Source organism: Microcaecilia unicolor, chromosome 11, assembly GCF_901765095.1.
Source record: "Microcaecilia unicolor chromosome 11, aMicUni1.1, whole genome shotgun sequence".
Lineage (NCBI taxonomy): Eukaryota > Metazoa > Chordata > Amphibia > Gymnophiona > Siphonopidae > Microcaecilia > Microcaecilia unicolor.
In genome coordinates this window covers 26,322,953-26,350,289 of record NC_044041.1, presented here as the reverse complement: position 1 = coordinate 26,350,289, position 27,337 = coordinate 26,322,953, and the positions used below count along the sequence as shown (strand labels likewise).

At 43.9% G+C, this 27,337-nt stretch overlaps 1 protein-coding gene across 1 annotated transcript in view; it reads right to left on the bottom strand.

Annotated features, from left to right (window-relative positions):
• The window catches only part of TRPV4 (transient receptor potential cation channel subfamily V member 4), a 165,465-nt gene extending 142,363 nt beyond the window's left edge, over window positions 1–23,102 (bottom strand). The window contains 1 exon segment of the mRNA XM_030219409.1: window positions 23,055–23,102. The gene's annotated coding sequence lies outside the window, so the exon portion shown is untranslated.
• Between the last annotated feature and the right edge of the window lie 4,235 nt (window positions 23,103–27,337).

Genomic DNA, 27,337 nt, shown 5'->3' with positions numbered 1-27,337 from the left:
TGGACTTGGGGAAATCCACTGCTTATTTCTAGGATCAGCATAAAATCTGTTTTACTGTTTTGGGATCTTGCCAGGTATTTGTGGCCAGGATTGGCCACTGTTTGAAACAGGATACTGGGCTCGAGGGACCTTTGGTCTGTCCCAGTATAGCAACTCTTATATTCTTATGACTGCAGGATTTCAAAAAAAATCTTCCAGGTAGTTGCAATGAAGGCCCATGTTGCTGGATCTCAGCCCCAGTTCGGATTCAGCTGGAAGCCCAAAATGGCAGGAGGAAAATGCTGGAAGCAAAAAAATAAGAGTGGAAATAGAACACAGCACACCGTTGACTATGTAACCCTCAAAGTTTAACAACAACAATCAGATCTGATCCAACAGGAGCGGGTCTGGCATTGTGAAATATCTGACCCCCAAACCTGGTGCAGCCAAAACAAAGAAAAAAAAAACCCGTAATCTCATTAACCATCCCAACACTGGTAGGGTATACATATGAGGAAACAACAAGTCAAGTGGAAGATATTCAGAAGGACCAGACTGAAGTCACAGATGTTAACAGTCAAAAATGATGATTTATTAAGACCCTACACGGTCCGTGTTTCGGCCAAGAGGCCTTCTTCAGGGGTCTAAAACAAAAATATAATACAAATGTATATAAAAATATATATTTAAATAAAAATGAAACATTTGTTCCATATATAGTGCAACGTGTGAAGTTAAAAAGTGACATAAATATAAATGACAAAAGTTACATATGGTAGCAAGCACACATATGTATAACATCAATAGTAGCAAAATACATAATGAAGGCAAAGATAATTATTATCATTTTTATAATCACATCTTGCCTTTAAGTATCAGTATATATATATATATATCCCTTAAACTGATACATATGTGTTTTATTTCTAGTTTAATTAATGTCCATGTTTAGGTTTATGATAAATTGTTGTTGTTTTTAAGTTCTTTGCCTTCATTATGTATCTTGCTACTATTGATGTTATACATATGTGTTTACTATTCATTTGCATAATTTGCTTGCTATCATATGTAACTTTTGTCATTTACATTTATGTCACTTTTTAACTTCACACGTTGCACTATATATGGAACAAATGTTTCATTTTTATTTAAATATATATTTTTATATACATTTGTATTATATTTTTGTTTTAGACCCCTGAAGAAGGCCTCTTGGCCGAAACACGGACCGTGTAGGGTCTTAATAAATCATCATTTTTGACTGTTAACATCTGTGACTTCAGTCTGGTCCTTCTGAATATCTTCCGCTTGACTTGTTGTTTCCTTGTGTGTTTTTGCGGGAGAATTGGACTCTCTTTGTTGTTCTTAGGGTATACATATGATGAGCAACTTAAGGAACTGAACGTGTATACCCTGGAGGAAAGGAGAGACAGGGGTGATATGACATAGACATTCAAATATTTGAATGGTATAACTCTAGAAACAAACCTTTTCCAGAGACAGGAAGGTGGTAGAACTAGAGGACATGAATTGAGGTTGTAGGGGGGCCGGCTCAGGAATAACGTCAGGAACTATTTTTTCATGGAGCGGGTGGTAGCTAAACTGGAACATCCTCCCAAGAGAGGTGGTGGAGATAAAATCAGTAATGGAATTCAAAAACGCATGGGATAAACACAAGGGAATCCTGTATAGAAGGTATGGAACCAAACAAGCTTAGCGGTGATTATATGGCAACAATAGTAATTGGGAAGCAAAACCAATGCTGGACAGACTTCTACGGTCTGTGATCTGATCCTGGTTGGACAGATTAAGCTTCAGTAGCTGGAGAACAAGGTCAGTGCTGGGCAGACTTCTACGGTCTGTGCCCCGAAAATGGCAAGGACAAATCATGATCAAGTATACATATGTAGTTCGCATCATACTTTATGCGATGAGTCATCTTGTTGGGCAGACTGGATGGACCATAGGGGTCTTTCTCTGTCGTCATCTAATAAGTTACTATGGAGCTCATTTTCAAGAGAAAAACGTCCAAATGGTGTCATAAACACCATTTGGAATTTTGTTTCTTCTAAAAACGTCCAAATTGGTATTTTCAAAACCTATTTTGCTGACGTTTATCTATACAATTCATCTGCCGTGTGTCCAAATCACAAGGAGGTGTGACGGGGGGATATTTCTAAGGCGGGACTAGCGTGCGCCTAACACTTGGACGTTTTACAGCCATAATGGAACAAAACAAAACTAAGACGTTTTGGTCTAGACCTGTTTTCAGAATGATCAAAACTAATGCAGAGCTGGCGCTGAAAGAAGTTCTCAGGGGGACTGTCCTTGAGGCAGCTCAGGTTTGCGCGAAACATATGTCGGACAACATAACCCCTGGGTCCATTGAAAAATGGAATTAAAGGAGATAAAAAAGATAAGTTAAACAATTAAATTACAAAGTGATTGTGAAAGCTTAATTACGCTGTAGCTGACCTATGAAAGATGATGGATGTTGTTAACATTGCCATTTAAAACAGTTATCGTTGGCAACGAACATCGCTGACGTCAATTGGTGAGAGGCATCGCTGACGTCAATTGGTGAGAGGAACTAAATGCTATTGAAAAGTTATCTAAAAAAATCCTCTACTGAAGTTGCATCTTTTATATAGGTGGCCGGATATCTGTGAAAAGGTTCAGAATGAATAAGGCACAAAAATAAGGCACCCCCCCCCCCCCAAAAAAAAAAATGTGAATAAAAATATGACTTACCAGCCTCTATGACAGCCTCAGATGTTAAAGGCAGGTCTATTCGAGCAGAATGCTGGTCCCTGGAGTAGTTTAGTGGTAGGTACAGTACACTAAGGAGTGGGGGACCCAGGTCCCTATCTCCCTCTACCTGTCACACTTGTGATGGAAACTGTGACCCCTCCCAAAGTCACCAAAACCCTACTGTACCCACATATGGGTGGCCCCCTCACGCATAAGGGCTATTGTAATGGTGTACAGTGAGGGACAGTGTGATTTGGGTGGGTTCTGGAGGGCTCAGGGGACAAGATATGGGAGCAAAGGTGAGATATATTCCATATATTAAAAAAGGAGGAAGGAAGACCAAACAGACGGTGTGGTTAAAAAGTGAGGTGAAGGAAGCTATTAGAGCTAAAAGAAAATCCTTCAGAAAATGGAAGAAGGAACCGACTGAAAATAATAAGAAACAGCATAAACACTGCCCTCAAGCTTCCTATTGTCTCCTCCCATTGTGATATTCCTAATGATAATTTGATTATCTCGCATAACTTGTACAATGTAACCCATAACCAATTTGTAACAACTGTATTCTCATTATTCATATCTTATTGTAAGCCACACTGAGCCCTACAAAGAGGTGGGAAAATGTGGGATACAAATGCAAACAATAAATAAATAAATTCAAATGCAAAGCACTGATAAGGAAGGCAAAGAGAGACTTTGAAAAAAGATTGCACTGGGGGCAAAAACACATAGTAACATTTTTTTTAGGCGGGGCTGGTGTTTGGGAGGTGGAGTTAGTGCTGGGCAAGACTTCTACGGTCTGTGTCCTGAAAATGGCAGATACAAATCAAGGTAAGGTATACACAAGAAGTAGCACATATGAGTTTATCTTGTTGGGCAGACTAGATGGACCGTGCAGGTCTTTTTCTGCCGTCATCTACTATGTTACTATGTGCACCTAGGAGCATTTTCATGAAGTACACAGAAGTGCCCTCTAGGGTGCCCCGTTGCTCTCCTGGGACGTCTGGGGGACCAGTCTACTAAAATATGCCGGCTCCTCCTACATCCCAATGGCACGAATTTCTACGTTTTGCACTTATTCGTTTGTTTGCTTTTTAATGGCCCAAACAAAAGGTCCAAAGCACAAAACCTTGTTCAAAAAAGTATTTTCAAAAAAAAAAAAAAAAAAAAAAAAGATTGTTTTTCTTTTTTGAAAATGACCTCCTTTCCTCTTCGCATTTCAACGTCCAAAGTTGGTCTTAGACGTCATATCGCAAATGCCCCTCAGCGTGTATAAGTCAGGGGTGCCCAAGTTCAATCTTCAAGGGCCACAAACAAATCAAGGTTTCAGGATATCCCTAGTTAATATACATTCGAGATTTGCATATGATGGAGGCAGTACGCACGTGGATCTCTCTTAAGCATATTCATTAGGGACATCTTTTTTTTTTTTTTTAATTATTCTCTCACCTCTTTTCCTTTCCCTTCACACATTTCTGGAAAAATTAGGAATTTGTCAAAACAACACTTTCAGAGAGTAAAAAGATTAGCCCTGTGAGGAGGGGAACAGCCCCTGCTGTACCACTTTGATTTTCCGTTTCTTTTGCAGCTGTTTGAGGCACGGTTACAATTCTTCTGTGGGTACCCTTCTGCTTGCACGGATTACACAGTGTTTGCCCAGTGCCTCATTATACAGAATAATAACACGGGATGCTTTAATGAATAGAAAAAGACAGGCTTTAAGCAAGCTAAAATTAACTGAGTCCAGATGCACTCAGGGCTTCCTTCCACGCTAAGGAATGGTCTGCCCAGGCTATTTTCTCGTGTCTGTATGGGGAAAGACCTTGATGGATTAGGCCCAGGTCTGTGTCTGGTAAAATGTTTAGGAACAGAGGAATAACTGAGTGCTTACATGAGAGTGTTTAAGTTAATAGAAAGTGCTTTGATCTGGCATTCCTTTGATTCTGCTGTCTTCTAGGTAGCGCAGATAATGCATGATGACAGATAATGACAACAGGTCCAGCCAGGGCTACCGAGAGGGTGGGGGCGGAGGGGGCAAGATTCCCCCACGCCCAGCCTCCAAGGGGGGCCCTGCACCTGCGATAGAAAAGTCGCTTTCTTCAGGCTTCCGCTGGCAGGCACAGGCAGAAAACTGGATTGCTGGTCTCCTGCTCCTGTGTGTCGGGTTATCGTGTTAACTGTGCTGTGCTGGCCACGTTCCACCTCCTATTTCCGCATAGGCAGGAGGGAACGTGGCAGGAAGAAGGACCCGTGGCCAGCAGAGCAGACTTAACACGATAACCCGGCATACAGAAGCAGACGGAGTGAGCAGTAAGCTATTGCCAGGAGGGGGTCAGAGGGGAGGAGGTGGGGACCCATGGCGGGGGCTGCCCACAAGATTTTTTGCCCTGGGTCCAGCTTGGTCTCTCGGTGGCCCTGGGTCTAGCCTGCCCATTTTCATTTCTTCTTGTGATACTGCGGGTACCACTTTATTCCTGGCCTTGACCTTTTCTCCATCACAGTTAAGAATTCTCTATGCACACTCCAGGCTTTCCTAAAGTCACCTCTGCTGGAAAGCAGTTCTATGAATCACCGTCCTTTCCATGAAAAAGTACTGGTGTCATGCATCGCTCCTGAATCTTCCTCTCTCCAGACTCATTCTATAGCTCCTAGTTCCAATCTAATCGTTTTTCACTGCCATGTGTGGTGATGTGACGCTTGAGGCAAGTAATACAATTAAAGTTCTGGGTGTGCTTATTGACTCAAACCTATCTTTTCGGGATCATATGTCGTCTGTTGTCAGCATCTATTTGATGTGAGGGCTCTTCGTATCATTCTTCATACTCTTGTAATTATGTGGCTGGACTATTCCAATGCGCTTTTTAAGGGCATTTGTCAGAGAGAGATCGGAAGGCTCCAGATATTGCAGAATATTCCAGTCAAACTGATTTTTAAAACCAAGAATTATGACCATGTGATCCCACTATTGACAGCCAAACATTGGCTTCCAGTAGGAGTACAGTATATAGTACAAAATTTCATTGGTCCATATGATTTTTTGTACAGGCTACCCTACTACTACTAATCATTTCTATAGCGCTACTAGACGTACGCAGCGCTGTACACTTGGAACATGAAGAGACAGTCCCTGCTCGACAGAGCTTACAATCTAATTAAGACAGACAAACAGGACAAACAAGAGATAAGGGAATATTAAAGTGAGGATGATAAAATAAGGGCTCTGAACAAGTGAATAAGGGTTAGGAGTTAAAAGGAGCATCAAAAAGGTGGGCTTTTAGCTTAGATTTGAAGACGGCCAGAGATGGAGCTTGATGTACCGGCTCAGGAAGTCTATTCCAGACATATGGTGCAGCAAGATAAAAGGAACGGAGTCTGGAGTTAGCAGTGGAGGAGAAGGATGCAGATAAGAGAGATTTACCCAGTGAACAGAGTTCCCAGGGAGGAATGTAGGGAGAGATGAGAGCGGAGAGGTACTGAGGAGCTGCAGAGTGAATGCACTTATAGGTCAATAAGAGGAGTTTGAACCGTATGCGGAAACGGATAGGAAACCAGTGAAGTGACTTGAGGAGAGGGCTAATATGAGCGTAACAACACTGGCGGAATATTAGTCGTGCAGCAGAATTTTGAACAGATTGAAGAGGAGAGAGATGGTAACCTCAAATTTTACATACATAGTAACACAGTAAGTGACGGAAAGATATGGTATGAAGTGTTACATCATATGTATATTTGTTCTTGATTTATCCTTGCCATTTTTAGAACATAGACCTTAGAAGTCTGCCCGGCACTGGCCTTGTTCTAAAATTTCTGAAGTTGCTGTCAAAAGCCACTCCAGCCCATCCAAGTTTATTCAGCCTTGATCAGGGCACAGACCGTAGACCATAGGCGCCCCGTATAAGAGGCTTGGGGAGGCTAAGCCTCCCCAGCTCAGCTGTGTGACCTTCCCCGCCCATGGGCATTGCCCCCCCCCAAACGTAGCCACTTTCCCTCCAAGCCTGAGGCCCGCCGCTCACCCAACACAGACCCAGACCTGCCAAGTCGGGAGATTCCCGCTTTGGCGGGTCATCTCCCGCACTCCCGCCAAAGCAGGAAATCTCCTCTTCTCCTCTTCAGCGCGAATCGCGCGACAAAACAAAAAATGTAAAGAAGCAATAGAGGGCCCTAGCAGCCTTCAAGCATGGGCTGTCTGCACTGCAGCCGCTCCTCTCTCTGCCCCTGGAGGAGCAGGAAGTTGACATCGACTTCCTGCTCTGCTCCGGGGACAGAGAGGAGTGGTTGCAGTGCAGACAGCCCATGCTTGAAGGAAAACTGCTACTGAACAGCCCCGCGCTTGTTCCAGCTGTTGGTCTGTTGCAGTTCTCGTGTGCGGGCCGGCCCCTGTCAGGTGATTATTTCTCCGGTGCAGTTCCTGCCCAACGCTCCTGGGGGCTCCAATGCGGTTGCAGCCGATTCCTGCTTTGGGGGCGTGCAACGTGTGTTACCTTTTTGTTTTTGTCGGGGCGCTGCTGCTGAAGAGGAGAAGCAGCAGTGGCCAACAAATTAATACATGATGGAAGGGGGAGCAGGAGGCACTAGGCAGGTATGATGGGGAGAGGAGGGGACATGGAGAAGGGCTGGAGTCCTGGAGAAAGGGAAAAGTTGCTGAAAATGAGGAGAAAGTGGGGGGGGGGGTTGAAAGAGGGAAGACGCTGGAAGGAAGGGTAGGGAGAGAAACTAACAGCAGGAGAAACATTGAAGGATGGGGAGAGAGAGGGGGGCATGATGAATGGAAAAGGGTAGAGAGAGAGACACTGGATGGAAGGAAGGAGATAGAGAGAGAGAGACACTGGATGGAAGGAAGGGGATAGAGAGAGAGAGAGACACTGGATGGAAGGATCGGGAGAGAGGGGGGTAGACGTTGGATGGAAGGATCGGGAGAGAGGGGGTAGACGTTGGATGGCAGGATCGGGAGAGGGGGTAGACGAATGGAAGGATATGGAGAGAAAGAGGGAAGAGGAAGACAGAAGGGAGGGGAGATAAAGAGGGAAAATGGATGGAAGGATCGGGAGAGAGGGGGTAGACGGATGGCAGGATCGGGAGGGGGTAGACGAATGGAAGGATATGGAGAGAAAGAGGGAAGAGGAAGACAAGGGAGGGGAGATAAAGAGGGGAAATGGATGGAAGGATCGGGAGAGGGGGTAGACGAATGGAAGGATATGGAGAGAAAGAGGGAAGAGGAAGACAGAAAGGGAGATAAAGAGGGAAAACGGATGGAAGGATGAGGAGAGAGGGGGTAGACGGGACAGGGGAGAGAAGAGAAATCACTGGACATGTAGGGGAGGGCAGGGGAGAGAGGAGAATTGCTAGAAATGGAAGGATGGAGGGATCAGGGGAGAGATTTGCTAGATGGACGGATGGAAGGACCAGGGGAGAGAGGAGATTTGCTAGATATGGATAGAGGGCAGGGGAGGGAGGAGAGTTGCTGGACACAGATGGATGGATGGATGAATGGAGGGGAGGGCAGGGGAGAGAGAAGAGTTGCTGGACATGGAAGGATGAATGGAGGGGAGGGCAGGGGAGAGAGAAGAGTTGCTGGACATGGAAGGATGAATGGAGGGGAGGGGAGTGAGGAGAAATGCTGAATATGGATGGAGGGGAAACTGCTGAATTTAAGGACTGGATCGGAACGCTTTGAGGGCAGATGCTGCAACTGGAGGAAGGATAGGGACAGGGTGCCACAGATGCTAGACAGAACGCATAAGGACACAGGAGGATGGTGGACATGGTGAGTGAAAGAATATCAAATGGAAAGAAGACACCATAAAACAGAAGACACTGGGACCAAAGCGAATAGAAAAACTAAATGCTCAGAAAACAAAGGTAGAAAAAAGTATTTTATTCAGAATGTATTAATTGGAATATGTCAGCTTTTGGAAATGTGCATCTGTGATATTTTGCACGTAAGTTTCTATTTCTCTAGTATTGCTGCATGCCGAGTCTGACTTCTTGAGGTAGTTTTCCAGTTCAATATTTTGCCTTCATATCTTTTGATTTCTAGTTCCTTTTGTCATATCTGTTGTCATGTGTTTTTCATATGTGATCAAGGTGCAGTATTCTGCTAGCGTGTACTATTTGCAGCCCTTTTGGTTTGTTTTTTTCACTAGGTAGTGTATTGGTGTTTTAGAGCCTGGTGTAATTACAGTGCTGCCTTTTCACGCATAAGATTGTAGCTCGTCCTGTCCTTGGAATTAGTGCTGTTATGGTTTGGGAAGTTTCTGAGTGTGTTTTTGCACAAGTTTGTGTATAGTGTTTTGCAGTGGAGAGATTGTGTGTTGGCCGTACTAAGGTGACATCCACACTTTAAATTAATTTTAGTTTGTTTGTCATAACATCAGACATGGTTTTATAATATTTTGGAGGATCTGATGTTGAATTGTTAAAGGTATTAATTGTGACTATTTTACTTTTATTTATTTATTTTTCCTGTGTGTTATCAGACAATTATGGATGTAAGCCCCACCCCTGGCACCACCCATAACCCCGTCCCCTTTAGCCTCCCCAAACAGTTGGGCCACCGACCGCCTATGCCGTACACGACTGCCCAGCACTGGCTTTCCAACCTAATCTCCTCTAAGCTTCTTTGGATTCATTCCTTCTTTGTGTTTGTCCCACGCATTTTTGAATTCGATTACCGTTTGCATCTCTTGTGGCCTGTTGCCATATAGCCCTGTTTGAGCCTTGCGTTCAGCTCAACATTTGTTGATTGTTCCTTCCTTCCAACAGACCTGATAGACTTACATGTCAGACCTGATAGGCTTACCACCCAGGAATGCTAAAAGATCATCCCGCACATTCCTTAATCTACACTTCCCCAACTGCAAAGGTCTAAAATACAAACTAATGCACGCGTCAAACTTCACCTACTTGAGCACACAGTTATGGAACGCATTGCCGCGCAACTTAAAAACAATCTACGAACTAACTAACTTCCACAAATTACTGAAGACATACCTCTTCAATAAAGCATACCACAAAGATCAACAAATGTGAACACACACAACTCCTCCACATACATTCAGAACTGTTTTATAATATCTGCTTGTTACACTACTTTCATGTTTCTTTCATCGTCATGTTACCCAAGATCCTTCTATTACTAAATGTCTATTTTCTCATATATTTCCACCATTCATGATTTATTGTAAACCACATTGAACCTGCAAAGAGGTGGGAAAATGTGGGATACAAATGCAATAAATAAATAAATTCACTCAAGGCCGTGTACAGTATTTGTAGGGCCCACTTTGTGGAATACTGTCTCTCTGAATAGAGCTCTCATTCTCATAATTTAAAGTTTCTCTGAAGGCGTATCTATTGCAAAGGGCCCTTGCCCTTCCCAGGTCTACAGTTTTGTGCTATGGAAATTTCACACCCAGTTTATAGAACACCAATTAAGGACAGTTACGCACCTAACTGCCAATTAGTATTTATTTATTTCCATTTGTATCCCACATTTTCCCACCTATTTGCGGGCTCAGTGTGGCTTACAATACTTTGAGAATGATGGAAGTACAATTGGTTACAGTACGATTATGGATTACATTATGATGAGTTATAGAAGACAGAGTAAATACAGGATATCATTTGGGAATAGAACATCAGAAGATAACAGTGGTGAGTTGAGAGGGGGACAAACCATATCGAGGGAACATAAAGGTCTAACATTCTTATTTGTGGATAGGGTTTTAAGGGTGGTGAGGATACGGGAGAAGAGACTTCAGGATAGAGTGTTTTGGTGCGTATCTATTGGTTTGTATGGACTTCATGTGTTTTGATCCTTGCCGTAGATTTTCTCAAAGAGATAGGTTTTCAGTAGTTTGCGGAAGTCGGTCAGTTTATAGATCATTTTCAGATTGCGTGGTAGTGTATTCCAGACTTCTGTGCTCATGTATGCGAAGGTCGATCCGTGCAATGCTTTGTATTTTATTCCTTTGCACTTAGGGAAATGGAGATTGAGGAAGGTTCGGGAAGATCTTTTAGCGTTTCTGGGTGGTAGGTCTATTAAATCAGACATGTATGCTAATTAACACTAATAATTGGCAAATATTGGTTGTTAAAGTCAACTAGAATCTCATTAAACAATTAAAAAGTTAGGTTGGGATCAAGATGGTGTCATGAGAAAACTCCTGTGCAGAAGCTCCTCTCAGGACAGCGATAACCTTACCTATGAGAGGCCTCTTTTTGCCAGAAAACGGGGAAGAGGAAGCGTCCTCTGGCATCGGGTGGCTCCCAGTCCTTCAGGCAGACTACGCTGGAGGTGTTTCAAGCTCCAGCTGGGTCATTTGAAGTGGCCACTTCAGCTTTGCCAGAGGTGCCTCCAAGGTCAGCTCCACCACACCTTGGAAGTGCTCTGGTCACCGGGCAGAGGAGCAGTCAGGAAGAATTGTTGATCTCTTCTGTTCAGTGCTCGGAGGACCTCCCGGTGTTAACGTCCTCCGCCAGGGATATCTGTGCCCAGAACCCACCATCTCAACATTTGTTATTATCGGCAGTGAGTCCTGAGTGCACTGCAGGAGAAGGGGCACAGTCAGACCTGGCGACTTCTCTAGTTCAGCCCATGACACTGGACATGCTATGGGTGTCTCTTGTGTTAGCTCGTGCTAATTTTTTTAGCGTGCACTAAAAATGTTTGCATGCCTACAGAGCAGCTTAGTGAGCAGGGCCCTGCAAGTACCTGAGCTGGTGGAGATCCCCAAGCCCCCATCAGCTGAAAATGTCCCCGATGCTGATATTCTGTGCATGCATGAAAACTGGGCATGAACAGAGTACAAGTGTCGGCGGCTCAGGAAACAGCTGCTGACTGCCAGGCTGTGTTTAGGAGTTTCTGGGCACCTTCGGGGACATCTTCAGCTGACAGGGCTTGGGGATTCCTGCCAACCAACACAGCCACTGTGGGTCCCGCAGCACCCCTGCAGACCATCCACTGCACACTGGTTGAAAATCACTGCTAGAAAATCACTGCCAGAGCTGGTGGTTGGGAGGCAGGGATAGTGCTGGGCAGACTTATACGGTCTGTGCCAGAGCCGGTGGTGAGTGGCAGGGATAGTGCTGGGCAGACTTATATGGTCTGTGCCAGAGCTGGTGGTTGGGAGGCGGGGTTGGTGGTTGGGAGGCGGGGATAGGGCTGGCCAGACTTATACGGTCTGTGCACTGAAGAGGACAGTACAAATAAAAAAAAGTAGCACATATGAATTTATCTTCTTGGGCAGACTGGATGGACCGTGCAGGTCTTTTTCTGCCGTCATCTACTATGTTACTATGTAAAATCACTGCTATAAAAGTTGGGAGGAGTAAATTTGGGCAACTTTCATTTTTGAAAGTTTTGTGAACTATAGGGTCAACAGAAAGGGACTATGTAATTTTTTTTCACAGCGATTACAGAGATATAGATGTTTTAAGTTCATGGTTCCAACTACGTCGACTCCAGACCCTTCAAAATGCTGCAATTTGTCTATTATTTCAAGCAAAATGATATGATCCCATTACTCCTTTACTCCACGAACTTCATTGGTTACCAGTTTTGTACCATATCTGACTCTACTACTACTACTACTATTTAGCATTTCTATAGCGCTACAAGGCGTACGCAGCGCTGCACAAACATAGAAGAAAGACAGTCCCTGCTCAAAGAGCTTACAATCTAATAAACAAAAAAAAATAAATAAAGTAAGCAAATCAAATCAATTAATGTGTACAGGAAGGAGGAGAGGAGGGTAGGTGGAGGCGAGTGGTTACGAGTCAAAAGCAATGTTAAAGAGGTGGGCTTTCAGTCTAGATTTAAAGGTGGCCAAGGATGGGGCAAGATGTAGGGGCTCAGGAAGTTTATTCCAGGCGTAGGGTGCAGCGAGACAGAAGGCGCGAAGTCTGGAGTTGGCAGTAGTGGAGAAGGGAACAGATAAGAAGGATTTATCCACGGGAAGGGGTGTAGGGAAGGACGAGTGTGGAGAGATACTGGCGAGCAGCAGAGTGAGTACATTTATAGGTTAGTAGAAGAAGTTTGAACAGGATGCGAAAACGGATAGGGAGCCCGTGAAGGGTCTTGAGGAGAGGGGTGGTATGAGTAAAGCGACCCTGGCGGAAGACGAGACGAGACTCTCTATTCCGGCAGTCATGTCTAATTATTCCATATACACCATCTCATTCTCTTTGTTCGTTTGATGCTAAATCGTCTTGTGCTCCCATTCCCTAAACTAGTTGACTCGGCATTCCACTTTTTACTTTTTGGCACCACATCTATGGAATAATTTACCAGTCAACATCCAATTGGAACTTTCCCTTCCAAAGTTTAGAAAACTTTTAAAGACTCACTTTTTTCAATTAGCTTTTCAAACTAATCCTGAATAATCATACTTCCTGATTTGCATTGCACACACCATGCCTCTCCACTGTTTAACTGTATATCTGTAATTTTTTGCTACGTATTAGTGCTCTTTTTAACTCGTGTTAAGAACGACTGTTTTCTTTCCTATTGAAATGGCGTTCCTTTCATGACAACGATTTTATGTTGATAGTTTATTGTCCGAAATAAAAGTGGGAGGACGACCAAGGATGCCAAAGACTGAGAAGATGTATAATAATAGAGAAGTTTATTGAAGTATGGCGACTCGACACAACATTGTGTTTCGGCCTTAGGCCTGCATCAGGAGTCTATAATAAAATTTAATACATAAATAATAAAAAAAAGAAAATAAATTGCAATGCACAAATAAATTAAAATACATGGTGGATTATATATGAAATTTTTATGTAGAATATACCGATATTTTATTTGAACTTAATTTGAAAACATGTATAAAGCATAACGAAGAACAGAAAGTGGGAGAGCGACCAAGGATATCAGACACGGTAAAGACAACAGCATAACGAATACAATATATAAGCTGAGTGTATGTATTTTATTGTCAACCGCTTTGACCTATTATGTAAAAGGCGGTATAACAAGTTTTAATAAACATGAAAATTAAGGGGTCCTTTTACTAAGGTGCACTGGTGTAGACGAGTGTATTGGACGAGCACAGGTCCATTTTTCAGCGCACCTGCAATAAAGACCTATTTTTTTGGCCGAAAACAGACGTGCACCAAAATAAAAATTGGCACGCTTCCATTTAAGGCCTGAGACCTTACCGCCACCCATTGACCTAGCGGTAAGGTCTCACGGGTTAACCATGCGGTAATCATCTACACGCATAGAATGACGATTACCGCCCGGTTTCTGCCGTGCTCCAGAAAATAAAAATTATTTTCCGGCACGCATAGCAGACGCGCATCAAAAATGAAATTTCCGCACGGGCCACGCGGTAACTCTGAATTGACACGCGTTGGGCGTGCATAGGCGCCTAAGCGGCTTAGTAAAAGGGCCCCTAAGTTTGCTATTTTTCAAATGTGTTTTCCCCCCAAAACTTACTTTTTTATTGATAAACATTTCTCATTTGTTAAAGGCATAACTGAAGAACACTTTTCCAAAACTCACTCAGTCCATTTTGTTTGTCAGTTTTGAGCTATGTGATTAATTTCTTTCATCAAGGAAACATTCATTTACTATAGCTTACTCCTGTGCCAAAATTCACTTAATCCATTTGCTTTGGCACAGGAATAAGCTACAGTAAATCAATCTCGCCTTGATGAACAAACTTAATCGCATCGCTCAAAACTGACAAAAACTGGACCAAGTGAGTTTTAGAAAAGTACTCTTCTATTAGTCCATACCAGGGGCGTAGCTAGGTGGTGCCACGGGGGCAGGGGCCCCCGCAGATTTAGCCCTGGCCCCCCTGCTTTCACCCCCCCCACCGCCGCCACCACCGACCCTCCCCGCCACATTTGATCCCCCTCCCCCACCACCGTCAGGTACCTTTGCTAGCGGGGGTCCCCAACCCCCGCCAGCCGAAGTCCTCTTCAGCGCCGGTTTCCAGCGCGTTGCTGATCTGTATTCTGTTTCTGTGAGTCCTGACATCCTGCACGACGTCAGGACTCACAGAAACAGAATCCAGATCAGCGAACGCACCGGATTCAGAGACCGGCACTGAAGGGGACTTCGGCTGGCAGGGGTTGGGGACCCCCGCCAGCAAAGGTACCTGTGGGGGTAGGGTTGGCAGCGCCGGGAGGGGGGGGTCGAAAGGGACAGGGGAGCGGCAGCGGTGCCAGGGGGGTCAAAAGTGGCAGGGGGCGGCGGCGCCAGCGGGGGCTAAAATGTGCCCCTCACCTCGGACTCTGGACCCCCTCCCGCCAAAGTCTGGCTACGCCCCTGCCCACCGACCTTTTTATTGTAATATACTTCTTTTTGTCTATTTTATTATTTTTATTGGACTTTCAACTAAAGCGTCGTCCATCTTAAGAGTTTTTTTTGTCATCTTCGCTGTTTTGGTTCTGTCTACGTTTTTGCGAAGACCTGCTTCTTCTGTTTTTTTCCATTGCACTATACAGGCAACCAAGACCCTAGCCAGAAGTTAATTATAAAATGTACCCATGTTCATGTATATTTTGAACTATATCCAGCAAGGGGGTGCTGTGGAGTTCAACCAGTATACACACATAAGGTGTGAGCTTCACTGAGACACTCAAAACTGCAAAAAAAAAAAAAAAAAATGCTTATCTCCAACTATTACTATCAGAAACTGACAATTATGTTCCTTTCTAACGTCGGGAAATGTCTGGTAATAAAAATTCTAAATCAGAACAACAAAACAGATCCCCCCACCCCCCCGTGCCAGACAAAATGGCGGCAAAGAATTCCAAACCTAATTCAGATCCTATGGTGACAGAGATATAAACTATCAAGGAAATGCTAAAAACACAACTTGAAATAACTGGAGCGGTTCGGAAAAAAATTCAGAATATCAACACGAGATTGGAACCTTCACAGAAAAAGCTGGAAGACATTGAAGAACGGACCATAACAGTAGAACAAAAAAACAACCTTGATTCAAAAAAATTCAGAGGCAATTCATCGATTACAATTGGACTTTGAAGTTCCAAGTTTAATTTATTTGACATACCGCACATTTTCAAAAACAGAAATCTAAGTGGTTTACAATGCATAAACTAATTAAGGGAAAAGAAAGGGGGCAACACAGGGTAACATATCCAGCAGATAGCCAAGACCTGTCACTTCTTCCTCTTTAACATCAGCAAAATTCGCCCTTTCCTCTCTGAACACACCACCCAAACTCTCATCCACGCTCTCATTACCTCTCGCCTGGACTACTGCAACTTACTCCTCACCGGCCTCCCACTTAGCCATCTATCCCCCCTTCAATCTGTTCAGAACTCTGCTGCACGTCTCATATTCCGCCAGAACCGATATACTCATATCACCCCTCTCCTCAGGTCACTTCACTGGCTTCCAATCAGATACCGCATTCAATTCAAGCTTCTCCTCCTTACCTACAAATGCACTCAGTCTGCTGCCCCTCGCTACCTCTCTACCCTCATCTCCCCTTACGTTCCCGCCCAAAACCTCCATTCACAGGACAAATCCCTCCTCTCATTACCCTTCTCCACCACCGCCAACTCCAGGCTCCGCTCATTCTGCCTCGCCTCACCCTATGCTTGGAACAACCTTCCCGAGCCCTTACGCCAAGCCCCCTCCCTGCCCATCTTCAAGTCTTTGCTTAAAGCCCACCTCTTCAATGCTGCGTTCGGCACCTAACTCTTACCGAATCAGTAAATCCAGACTGCCCCAATTTGACTGCCCCTATCGGACTGACCGTTCACTTGTCTTCTAGATTGTAAGCTCTTTGCGCAAGGACTGTCCTTCTATGTTAAATTGTGCAGCGCTGCGTAACCCTAGTAGAGCTTTAGAAATGTTAAGTAGTAGTAGTAGTAGTAGTTTAAAGGGAATCCAATATGAGACAGGAAGCACGTTCTCAGCGATGAGCAGTGGCGTGATACGATCAAATTTCTTAAGGTTATAGAGAAGTGTTTTATACCAGTTGCAAGCTGATATGATATGTGAGCAAACCTATGAGGAAATAATAACAACAGTCGAGCTTGGACAAGATAAGTGAACGATGAAAAATATGGAGAGATCCAGGGTCCAAGACGGGGCGAATAGAATGCAGACACCCAAGCGTGAAAAACAGGAAGACATCAGTTGTGAGATAGGAGAGTGAAAAGAAAGGGTGTTATCCGATATAAGGCCCAAGATCCTAGTAGAAGAGACATAAGGAAGAGGAGTACACCGACGACCTCTCCAACTGTAATCGAAGAAATAATACAAGAATACTTGGCATTCCCGAGGGTGCTGAGGATAAGGACACCATTTCTCCTGCAACTGTTAAATGTTGCAAGAAACGCACCTTTCCAATGAGGAACGTATTGGTTTTAAACCAAAATGGATAAGTGATCACTTTTTCTCCCCTGCTATTAAAAAAAGGCCAGAGTTTCCATCCTTTTCAACACCCCTCCCCCCCCCCCACCAACAACTTTCAACTTCATACTCAAAGCTAAGACAATGAGGGAAGATGGCTAATCCTAACGGGATTCCTCAATAAACAGAGAATCTTACTCATGAATATTTATGCTCATGTTTTTAAACATATGCAATCAATACTTAATCATAATGATTAGACAAGGATTGTTGCAGAAGATTTTAATCTTTCCCACGATGTGATTCTAGATAGGCAATCTACATGCCATCCATCCAAACGTCAATCTAGAAAACACAGTAACGTAGTAAGTGATGGCAGATAAAGACCTGAATGGTCCATCCAGTCTGCCCAACAGTCACGTTCATTCTTAATTCTAGATTAAAATATTATTTTATTTATTTGCTACATTTGTACCCCACATTTTCCCACCTATTTGCAGGTTCAATGTGGCTTACATTATATTGCAAAAGATATAGTTATGAACAGAGTAAGAGGTTTGTTCTAAATTAACATATTACTATGTAAGAATTAAGGAAGATATGTCTGTGGAATAATTTACATAACACATAATGAAAAAGAAAAAAAATATATGATAATATGGCTAATATAATCAGTTTAGAGGGATTAGTAGGCGGTTGGTTTAGATATAACCTGGCAGTAACTGGGCAGTGCACAATGAGGTCCAATTACCCCAGTTAAGCCCCTGGTGGTAATAATAAAAAATATTTCCGACTGCAATGGAAACGGCGCACACTGGGGGGGGGGCAGCACTACCGCCAGTTCCCATGGTAGGCCGGCGGTCGTGCCAGATTAGCACGCAACAATGCCACAGTAACTCTACTGCGGCGTTGTAAAAGGGTCCCTAAATTCTTATAGAACAACAAAGCCCCAAGAATTTTATTAAAGACACTTAAAACTTCAAGCTCTAATGGAGGAGTTGGCTTCCCTGATTTTTATGACTACCCATGTGGCCTCAATTGCAAGATTTGGTCTATATTAGTTTGTCACCACATTTACAGATAAAGATGCTGCAATGTGGTTACGTTTAGAATGAGGTATAGTATCACCAATTCCTATTTCACTACTACCTTATCTCTTGTTTGTCTGTCCTAATTAGATTGTAAGCTCTGTCGAGCAGGGACTGTCTCTTCATGTTCAAGTGTACAGCGCTGCGTACGTCTAGTAGCGCTATAGAAATGATAAGTAGTAGTAGTAGTCTTGGGATTCCGGAATCTTACTACTCTTTGGGATTCTGCAAGGAATCTTGCTACTATGGGATTCCGGAATCTTGCTACTCTTTAGGATTCTGCACGGAATCTTGCTACTCTTTGTCTTTATCCCTTATTTGTTCTGTCTGTCCTAATTAGATTGTAAGCTCTGTCGAGCAGGGACTGTCTCTTCATGTTCAAGTGTACAGCGCTGCGTAGGTCTAGTAGCGCTATAGAAATGATAAGTAGTGGTAGTACCTACTATTACACTGTATTCAGTAATAAAACAATTAAAGATCTAAAGATACTATTACTTTATCGACAACAGACAATACATTGAAGCATAACAAACGGAGCTCTTTGCAAATGTCCCTATGGGCAACGCTAAAATTAGAATTGGCAAAAAAGGTATCTCTTGGCCAATTTGGCAAAACCTTAACATTTGGTCATTCAAGACAAACATTTTATCTCATTTGCGGCCCTTTTACTAACGCGCCAAAAAGTGGCCTGCGGTAGTGTGGTCATGTGTATTGGCCACACGCTGGACCATTTCTCCACCACACCTGGAAAAATGGGGAGGGGTTTAGGCCAAGAAATGGACATGGGGCAAAATGAAAACCAGCATGCATCTATTTACAGCCTGAACCCCTTAACGCCACCCATTGACTTAGCAGCAACAGCTCACGCGTTACCTGCGCGGTAACCGTCCAGGGCGCGCCAACTGCCAATTACCGTCAGGAACGTCCCCACGGTAGAAAATAGAAAATTATTTTCTATCGTGGGTTTTCACCACGCGCCAAACTCAGAATTACTTCCGGGCACACACACAAGCTAGGCAGTAATGCCGATTTGACACATTCTGCATGCCGATTTGACGCATTCTGCACGCGCATAGGCTGAGGCCCCCTTTTACCACAGCGGGGAAAAGGCTTTTTTTTCCTTTAAAAATGAAATGGCTATGTGGTAAGTTAAACAGTTGCCGAATGGCCATTTCCTGGGGAGCCCTTACCGCCTCCTATTAAGAAGCCAACAGGGCTCCCGTGGTAACTGGTGCTGCCCGATTACTGCTCGGCAGAAATGGTATGCGGTGGGGGCAGGTACTACCATCAGGCTCCTCCTGCAGTAGCCCGGCGGTGGTGCCAAATTGGTGCGTGGCAAGCCCGTCCTGGGCTTGCCGTGCCTTTGTAAAAGGGCCCCTTAACGATTTACAATACAAATTCAACCTGTCAAACAAATCAATACTATCAATGGTTACAATTAACACATTCCATTAGGAAAAGCTCAATTAAAATTAATCTTGTATCAGATACTTTGGCACTTAGGAATCTCTGGGATACTATTTTTCCTAAAGGCAAACTAATCTCATCCTTTTATAAAATCTTAAATTTGCATAAATTTCCATGGAAAAAGGATATCCAGGAAATATGGTTTTAAAGACATAGACCTGCAATTTCCCCGACTTAGACTGGACATATTTCTGTCACAAAACTAATAGGACAGAATTCTGCAGCTCGACTTATTTTCCGCCAGAATCGTTATGCCCACACTAGCCCACTCCTCAAGTCACTTCACTGGCTCCCTGTCCGCTTCCGTATTCAGTTCAAACTCCTCTTGCTGACCTTTAAATGCATCCACTCTATGACCCCTCGCTACCTCTCCTCTCTCATCTCTCCCTACATTCCTCCCCGTGAACTTCGCTCTCTGAACAAATCTCTCTTGCCGTCCCCTTTCTCCTCCACCGCTAACTCCAGACTTCGTTCCTTTTATCTTGCGGCACCTTATGCCTGGAACCGTCTTCCCGAACCCATACGTCTAGCTCCATCTCTACCTGTTTTTAAATCTATGCTGAAAGCTCACCTTTTCACTACTGCCTTCGGCTCCTAACTGCTACTCATTTGCCCTCCTCCTCCCCTGTTCCTCTTTACCCTGTAATTCCCTTGCCCGTAATGTCTTGTCTGTCTGTTTTACCTAGATTGTAAGCTCTTTGAGCAGGGACTGTCTCTCTATGTCAAGTGTTCAGCGCTGCGTGCGGCTGGTAGCGCTATATAAATGCTATTAGTAGTAGTAGAAGCCTGTCCTTGCAGATGAGCAACGCGGCCGCGCAGGCTTCTGTTTCTGTGAGTCTGACGTCCTGCACGTACGTGCAGGACGTCAGACTCACAGAAACAGAAGCCTGCGCGGCCGTGTTGCTGATCTGCAAGAGCAGGCTTCTACATGGAATGTTGCTAGTGGAATAGCAACATTCCATGTAGAATCTCAAATAGTAGCAACATTCCATGTAGAATCTCCAATAGCAGCAACATTCCAGAATCTCAAATACTAACAACATCCCATGTTCCACTGCACTAACCACTAGGCTACTCCTCCACTAGCAACATTCCATCTTTACCTGTTTTTAAAATCTATGCTGAAAGCTCACCTTTTCACTGCTGCCTTTGGCTCCTAACCGCTACTCATTTGCCCTCCTCCTCCCTTGTTCCTCTTTACCCTGTAATTCCCTTGCCCGTAATGTCTTGTCTGTCTGTTTTACCTAGATTGTAAGCTCTATGAGCAGGGACTGTCTCTCTATGTCAAATGTACAGCGCTGCGTGCGTCTGGTAGTGCTATATAAATGCTATTAGTAGTAGTAGTAGTAGTAATAGACCGACTCAATCTACTACGTCCCAATCCCTATACTTTTTAATGACTAGAGCAATTTACACTCCCGTGAAAGAGTGGAAAGCAGGACTTTCTTCCACCAACACGTTGACATTGTGGTACCTTCCAAGGTACATTAGTTCATATGTTATTTTCCTGTCCAGTGATTCAGCCTTGTGGGGATCAAATCTGGGAATACATTACGGACATTCTTGGGTGTCCAATACAACTCTCAAGCAACATAATTATTCTTAGATCATTTCACCCACAGCTTAATCTTTCAGAAGATAATGATAGACTTTTCGATATATTAATATCCATCACTATACAAACAATTTTAGGTTAATGGAAAAACTCAAGCACACTGAGTGGTGAAATACAAATATGTTTGATACAAAAGTACGAAACTAAATCTGCTGAAAAATTCTTCTCTCTTGTTAGTTACAGCTAATTTGTGAAATATTTCATGTTTTTACTTGTTATATTTTATAATGTATTTCTTACAACAAAATTTTCAATACAATATTTGAGTTATATAACCAGCTACCCTTTGCTTTGGCTGAAGTAACCATGGTTTTAACATTCAAACTATCACCTCACAATCTGGTGCTTTCTCTCAAAGATAAAATCAATAGAAGAAAAAGCAACAGCACCTGTTATGCTTTTTAAAATAATTTCATTTTCAAGAAACACCAGTTCAGATCCCCCAAGTCCCGCATTTCAGCATCATCCCAGAACTGCTGTTCCTGGCTTTTGGAAATGTATGTAGAAGGGGAAGCCCATGGCTGCCTGTCATACAGAAACTCAGCAGCCAGGAAGGGGTAAAATACCACGACAATGATGACCCTGACCCTGGAGGTAGGCAGAGGAAGAAACAACTAACCTCTTTGGGCTCCCAGACAGCATCCCTTCCAGTTTCAGCCCTCAGTCAGACCAGAATAACTCAGACAACTGAACTAGGAAGGAAGGCATCACCTGGCTCTAGAGAAGTACCTAGTCACTCTGACTTTCAGGATGTCCAAAATGAATATTCATAAGAGGAATCTGCATACAATGGACACAATACATGCAAATCTAGCTCACCAATATTCATCCATTGGGGATACCCTGCCTGCCATGCTGGCTGTGTCCTCCTCTGGCACCCCACAGACACATTTTGATGTCAACTGCAAAGACTTTTGACCGAACAACAGGCAAAACTATACACAGGTGACCAAACCTAGAAGCGCCAAAGTGGCAACAATCCAACCTAAGGGGCCCTTTTACTATGCCGCAGCAAAAAGTGGTCTGCGGCAAGCGCGTCTTTTGTGCGCCCACCGGGACAGTTTTTGCCACGTCCTGGAAAAAAGGCATTTTTTTTTAAAGGGGCCTGAAAACGGACGTGCGGCAAAATAAAACCCAGCAGGCGCCCATTTTCGGCCTGAGACCTTACCGCCACCCACTGACTTAGCGGATAAGCTCTCATACGCTACCCAGGCGGTAGGCATCCGGCGTGCGTGCGCACACTGCCGTTTACCACCGGGTAAGCGCCAAGCAGTAGAAAATAGAAAACATTTTTCTACTGCATGCTTTTGGTGCACGCCAAATTCAGAAATACCGCCCGGGGCACGCGGTAATGCTGATCTGGCACACTTTGGACGCGCGCAAGCCCTTACACGCCTTGGTAAAAGGGCCCCTATGGTATAATATAGCATTTGCCCCTAATATAGGAGGCAGCTCTTTCTGCGAGAAAAGGAGGGGTACATTTGGAGGCGCTCAGTGTAATGTGAATATCCAGGTAAAATCAAAATGCAATCCCACAATCAGGCAAACCTTCTTTCAGCGCCACATCTGAGCTGCCTGAACGTGTGGCTTGCTGCAGAGAGAGCCCCGTAGCCCGGTCCCTCGCACTACTGGAGGGGAAGAAGAGCCTCCAGTATCAATTATGCAGCCACCCCCGACGTGCAACCTCCATGCTTAGGGAAGCGGATACCTTCTTGCACACAGACCGGCTTTGCTCTGTCGCCCAACTTGACTTGCATTTAGCCTGGGACGGCTCCAAGTCCAAACCTTCTCCCTCTGCAGCCCGACTCACCTCCCTGCCCCTTCACTCCAGACCGGCTCTCTTTGCAGCCCGAGTCGCCTGCCAGCCTCGGCTTTGTCCCATGCAGAGCGCCAGCACCTACCGTCCGGGACTGCGAACCAATCGTGGCCGAGAAAGCCCCACCCCCACCTCCCTTCCTCTGCCAAACCAATCTCAGGCTGCCTGAGTGATATCCGCCAGCCCTCCTCCTCCTCCTCCGCCCCCAAAACATACACCCCCTGGTCCTGGGACCTCCCCCGCCCCTCCCTGAATTTATGAGCTGATCTTTCCTTACCGAGGATCCGGGGAGAGTTGTTAATCGGTGTCTCTGCACGTTCTGGTCCGGTGCAAATCGCTGATTTATGAACGTGTAATATTTTGCACGGCTACAGGGCATTCTTGATTTTAAAAAGTGTATTTTTTGTACTATTTAACAGACTTATTTAGAATTGTATAATTGTTTTCACTATATTGCTATGCTACCTGCCTTTTTTTTTTTTTTGCACTTGTGGCACTGGTTAGTTATACAGACAATAGGCAAAATGTATTTTGTCAAATTTGCAAAACGTTACCTAGATCAGGGCTTCCCAATCCTGTGCTGCCGTCCCCAACCTGCTGGGTCATGATTGATATCCAAAGGGAATATGCAAAGGGATACATTTATATCCCCTTCTGCTGTATAACATATTTTTCTCTTGCCTGTGTACTGTCCATACTCTCAAAACCAGACTGGCTGTGGGATTAACAGGTTTGGGAAACCCCATTGTAAAGGGCCCTTTTACTTAGCCGCATAAGCGTCTACTTGCGCCCAACGTGCGCCAAAATGGAGTTACTGCCCGACTACCGCACGGTTCTTGCCTTAATTTCATTTTTGGTGCGCATCCGAAAACTATTTTTTTTATTTTTCGGCGCATGTAATGGACGTGCGCAGGTCATTACCGCTAAGGCAATGGCTGGCAGTAAGGCCTCAGACCCAAAATGGATGTGCGGCAATTTTCATTTTGCTGCACGTCCATTTTCAGCAAAAAAAAAGGCCTTTTTTTTTACAGGCGCATGAAAAAATGGATTGGCGCATGCCCAAAACCTGCGCCTACACTATCGCAAGCCGTTTTTCAGCGCACCTTTGTAAAAGGACCCCTAAATGATACTGGTTGTGGGACTGGGTCCCTATCTTCCTGATTAGCTTTCAAGAATTATACTCCCTTTATGGGGGTCCATCGCAAATACATTAAAACATTAAAATACATTAAAACATTTGTATGATGCTTGCAGGCCCTAAAGAAGCACCTCTAGCTACTTTCAAGCCCTGGACCCCCCCAAACCAGTTTTCATCAGCAGTGGCCAGGTGCAAAGTATTCAGGGTATATAGAAAAATAGAATCCCCCTCCGAAGGGACACCACCTTGCAGGGGTGGAGGGGCTTGTGTGTTTCAATGACTTAGAGGGCTATGCTGAAGGGTTACCCATATCAGACAGGCCTCTGAGGAGAAACCAGACAAAGAGTGTCCCAAACTGGGAGAGTGGTAAGATGGTGACCTGAAGTTCATATGCCCAACGGCCCAGCTGCCCTCTGAAGTTTCATCTTCTTTACTTAAATTTCCTCTCTGCAATTGCACTTACCTTAACTGAGAGGAAGGGGACAACCGGCGGTCAGCCGCCGATGGCCAGCGTTTTATCCCCTGAGCAGCAAGTGCGGGACTGCTGCACGACAAACTGCCCACAGATGAAAGGGTTGGCGAGTCCTTTGATTAGCGCCGGCGAAGGAGCGTCGACGCTCTTGGACCTGGAAAAAACAACTCCATCGCTCCCAAATTATTCAACCACCATGCCCAAAGGAGTGGAGGAGTGAGTTAGAGGTATATGCTGAAACGGAGGACGTTTACAGCAGAACCCGAATCAGTGGAACCACTCCTAAACACCTATGAGAAATCAACTTGGAGTATTTGGCTCCTGTGGAGGTTGCATTGAATACTATCTGGAAGGCGCTTCGGGACCTAATGGTGGCAGTAAATAATTTTGTTTCAGATATAATTTTATTAGAGAGTTACATGGACAATTCAACTGAACCCTTTGAGAGTAAAAAAATTGATACAACAAATGATTTTATATGAGCAAGAAGTGGTTATGATTTTGAAAATGATAATAGACCAAAATTTTGAATAATAAAATGAATATTATAGATGATTAATATCGAGATTATTGTTTTTCCCAGAGTTCCGGTTATGACTCCTAAAGTTTTCCTCAGAAATATTTCCTCAAATTATTACTTTAAAAGGAGTGAAGCCTGTGAAAACTGGGATTACTTTAATCAGTGGGATTTGAATTAGAGACTTAAGTATATGTATTGTTAAATAACTTCTGTTTTTTTTAAAGAGAAAGAATGTAATCAGATGTATTATTTCTAACTAATATTGGACAATAAGTGTGTTTTCAATTAAATGATTTGACTATACACCGTATTGGCCTTGAAGAAGCCAACCAGATGATCAATGTGGAATAATGAATTAGACGAGTAATATCTGGGGATAATCAGATTAATACCACGTGTTTTTTTTCTGTTTACTGTTTAATTGATCTCCTTATCTTGTTTCACTCTCCCTATTTAGTGGTCTAAGGAAGAGAATAGAATTACCTGACTGAAATAATTGCTACATATTACTTTCTTTGTATTTCCAGCAAGTTGTTTTATCGCTTGTAAAAATTTAAATGGTTATAAATAAAAAATTTAAAAAAAAAAAGAAAAATAGAATCAGATGAAAATGAAGGCAAATGAAGACCATATGGCCTGTCCATCCATGCAATCTACTATCCCTTCCTCTCCCTTAGAGACCCTGTATACTTGTCCCAAGCATAGGAGCCAACTTTTCAAAATTATTGGGGGTGCTAAGCCCAATGGAAATAACCCCTCCCTGGACACATACAAGGAATTTTCTCAATATTGGGGGTGCTCAAGCACCCACAGAGTCGGCTCCTATGGTCCCAAGCTTTCTTGAGTTCAGATACAGTTTTCATCTCTACCACCTCCACCAGAAGGCCGTTCCACGAATTCACCACCCTCTTTAAGAAGAAGAATTCCTCAGGTTATTCCTGAATGTGTCCCCTTTCACCTTCGTCCTATACCCTTTCATTCCAGAGCTTCCTTCAACTGAAAGAGACCTGCCTCTTGTGTTTTTATGCTACTGAGGTGTTTAAACATCTCTATCGTATCTCCCCTCTCCCGTTTTTCTTCCAGACTATACATATTGAAGTTTTTAAGTCTGTCCCCATAGGCTTTATGACCAACATCTTTCTAGCTTTCACCATCACCTTTTTTAACCCGTTTCACCACCTTAAGATCATCATATATCAATCACACCCATGTCCCACTCATGTTCCCTGCTCAAATGATGTACTTCATCCCCTAACCTACACCGGTCCCTTGGGTTTTTGCAGCTCAAATGCACGACCCTGCATTTTTTAGCATTAAATCTTAGCTGCTAAATTCTGGACCATTCTTCAAGTTTTGCTAGGTCCTTCCTCATGTTATTTATTTAGATTTTGCTCACACCTTTTTCAGTAGTAGCTCAAGGTCAGTTACATTCAGGTACTCTGGATATTTCTGTGTCCCAGGAGGGCTCACAATCTAAGTTTGTACCTGAGACAATGGAGGGTTAAGTGACTTTGCCCAAGCTCACAAGGAGCAGCAGTGGGATTTGAACCAGCCACCTTTGGATTGCAAGATGGGTGCTCTAACCACTAGGCCACTCCTCCACTCAGCAACATTCCATGTAGAATCACCAATAATAGCAACATTCCAAGTAGAATCTTCAATATTTGTTTAGATTTTACTCACACCATTTTCAGTAGTAGCTCAAGGTGAGTTACATTCAGGTACACTGGATATTTCTGTGTCCCAGGAGGGCTCACAATCTAAGTTTGTACCTGAGACAATGGAGGGTTAAGTGACTTGCCCAAGATCACAAAGAGCAGCAGTGGGATTTGAACCGGCCACCTCTGGATTGCAAGACCGATGCTCTAACCACTAGGCCACGCCTCCACATAGGTTTAAGGCTTCCTAAATGATATTCAGTGCCACTTGTCAAGTTTCTGAGACCTAACAGACCTTCTTGCAGATGATTTTACTATTCACTGTGATGCTGCTGCCATCTAGTGTACCAATCTGAGATCTCAAAGAATATAACATCGTAGTTCATATTGGGCTAGATTCTATTTATGACGCCTACAAAATCGGCGCAAAAAATACGCCTATATTCTATATACTGTGCCTAAATTTAGGCAAGGTTTATAGAATACACC